This window comes from Mustela nigripes, unplaced genomic scaffold (assembly GCF_022355385.1).
Source record: "Mustela nigripes isolate SB6536 unplaced genomic scaffold, MUSNIG.SB6536 HiC_scaffold_2525, whole genome shotgun sequence".
NCBI classification, from domain to species: domain Eukaryota; kingdom Metazoa; phylum Chordata; class Mammalia; order Carnivora; family Mustelidae; genus Mustela; species Mustela nigripes.
Genome location: NW_026741931.1, coordinates 1 through 2549, shown reverse-complemented (window position 1 = coordinate 2549; position 2549 = coordinate 1). Strand labels below are relative to the sequence as shown.

General features: G+C 43.3%; 1 pseudogene; it reads right to left on the bottom strand.

The window, feature by feature from the left end:
* Positions 1 to 332: 332 nt before the first annotated feature.
* On the bottom strand, positions 333 to 1617 carry LOC132008967 (hypoxanthine-guanine phosphoribosyltransferase-like; annotated as a pseudogene).
* Between the last annotated feature and the right edge of the window lie 932 nt (positions 1618 to 2549).

Sequence of the window (2549 nt, the reverse complement as noted above, 5' to 3'; positions counted from 1 at the left end):
GAGGATACATTCAATAAAGCTCTACTAAGGGGCGCCTGGGTGGCTCAGTGGGTTGGGGCCTCTGCCTTCGGCTCGGGTCATGGTCTCAGGGTCCTGGGATCGAGCCCCACATTGGGCTCTCTGCTGTGCGGGGAGCCTGCTTCCTTCTCTCTCGCTCTCTCTGCCTGCCTCTCTGCCTACTTGTGTGATCTGTCTGTCAAATAAATAAATAAAATCTTTAAAAAAAATTCTTTAATAAAGCTCTACTAAGCAGATGGCCACAGACCTAGAACATTCTACTGATAACTTCAATGGGACTCCAGATGCTTCCAAACTCAACATGAACTCTCATCTTAGGCTTTGTACTTTCCTTTTCCAGTTTCACTAATGACACAAACATGATTCAAATCCCTGAAGAAGTCATTATAGTCAAGGGCATATCCTACAATAAACTTGTCTGGATTTCAAATCCAACAAGTCTGATTTATAACTAAAACATCAAGGGGTCCTTTTCACCAGCAAGCTTCCGACCTCGATGATCTTTGGATTATGCTCCTTGACCAATGAAAGCAAGGTTTGCATTGTTTTGCCAGTGTCAGTTTATCCTCAATAATCAAGACATCCTTTCCAGTCAAAGTTGAGAGATCAGGATGCCTGGGTGGCTCAATCAGTTAAGCCACTGCCTTTGGCTCAGGTCATGATTCCAGGATCCTGGGATCAAGTCCCGTGTTGGGTTCCTTGCTCAGCCAGGAGCCTGTTTCTCTCTCTGCCTCTGCCAGCCACTCTACCTGCCCGTTTTCTCTCTCTCTCTCTTTCTCTAACAAATAAATAAATAAAATCTTTAAAAAAAAAAAAGTTGAGAGATCATCTCCATCATTTACTTTGATGTTCCCTGTTGACTGGTCATTATAGTAGTTCTTCAGTCTGATGAAATCTACAGTAATGGGAATGGATCCATCACAATTTCTGTTCAGTGCTTTGATACAATCCAGCAGGTCAGCAAAGAATTTATAGCCTCCCTCGAGCACACAGAGGGCTACAATGTGACGACCTCCCATGTCTTCATCACATCTTGAGTAAGCTGCTCGGTCCTGTCCATAATTCCATGATGAATAAACACCTTTTCCAAATCCTCAGCATAATGATTGAAGTATACAGAATAAGTCTAGGTGATCACCTGGTTTATCATCACTCATCATGATGCTGGGGTCACCACTGTGCAGCCCAGTGGGCGTACGGGTTAACCGCAGCTTGGAGAGGAGGAAGCCGGGGGCGTAGCAGAGGAGGCGGAGGCTCCACAGAAGGTGGCAACAAGTGGGAAAGCTGAGCGATCTGCTCGCTGTTGCTCTCTAGGCCGCTACTGGAGCAGAGGCCTCTACTTCCCAATCCTGTAGTCATTTATAGCTCCTATCTTTTTCCATACCCCACTTCAAATCCCTCAGCAAATCCTGTCAGCTCGCTCTTCAAAATCTGTCCAGAATCTGACCACTTCTCATCATTTCTACAGCTATTACCATTCTGTCTTACCTGGATTAGTACAATAAGCATATAACATAGCACCCGGCTGCCTCAAAGCATTCTCTCCAGTTCTCCAGCGACTTTCCATTCCACTCAGTTTAAAAGCAGCATTCGTAGCTGTCTTCAAGCCCTCCACCCCACCCCACCACCACCCGTAGCATCTTCTGACTCAGTCTTCTACTACTTTGCCCTTGACCACTATACTCTAGCCACACTGGCCTTCTTGGGAGTCTTCAAATCATCTAGGCACCCTCCTGTCACAGGTCCTTTTTACTAACAATTATACATGCCTAGAATACTTCTCCCTCAGGCAGCCATACTATGACTTACGACTTGTGCCTTTATAGGCACTTTGTTCAACTGTACCATTATTGCTGTGGCTTTCTTTCACCACCCAATCTAAAACAGTGCCACTTCCCCATCCCCATCCACACCACTCATAGCCCTCTGTCATTCTTGTCTGCTTTATCTTTCTCCCAGGCACTCATCACCACTTTACTTACTTCTTATATATTTTACTTTTTTACTGCAGATCTCCAAAGAGGATTAAGCTTCATGAGAAAAAGAATTTGTCATGTCCACACTATATGCTTAATACTACTCTAGAACAGTGCTTGACATATATTGTAGGCATTCATTAAGAAACACTAATATGCAATAAACAGATTAAAAAACACTCAAAGTTACTAATAATCAACAAAATACAAATTAAACAAAAATGAGATGCTATTTCATCTGCAAACATTATTAATTTCTGGCAAGGATGCGGAGACCAAAACCAGTTCTCAGCCCCAGAGGCAGTACACAGTCCTACAAGCACTTTGGAAAGCCCTCAGGCAATATCAAGAACAGGTACATGGGGGCATCATAAGGTTCAGCAATCTCCCTACTGCATGCCAAATTTCCTACTGTATGCCAAAAAAATTATCAAGGCACTCAAGGTCACATAATTTGTTAGAAGTAAGAAATCTGAATAATTCAAATGTCTATCAGTAGAGGAACAGCTAAGTAAAATAGGTAATAGTCATCTGATAAAAACCATTCATCAGCTG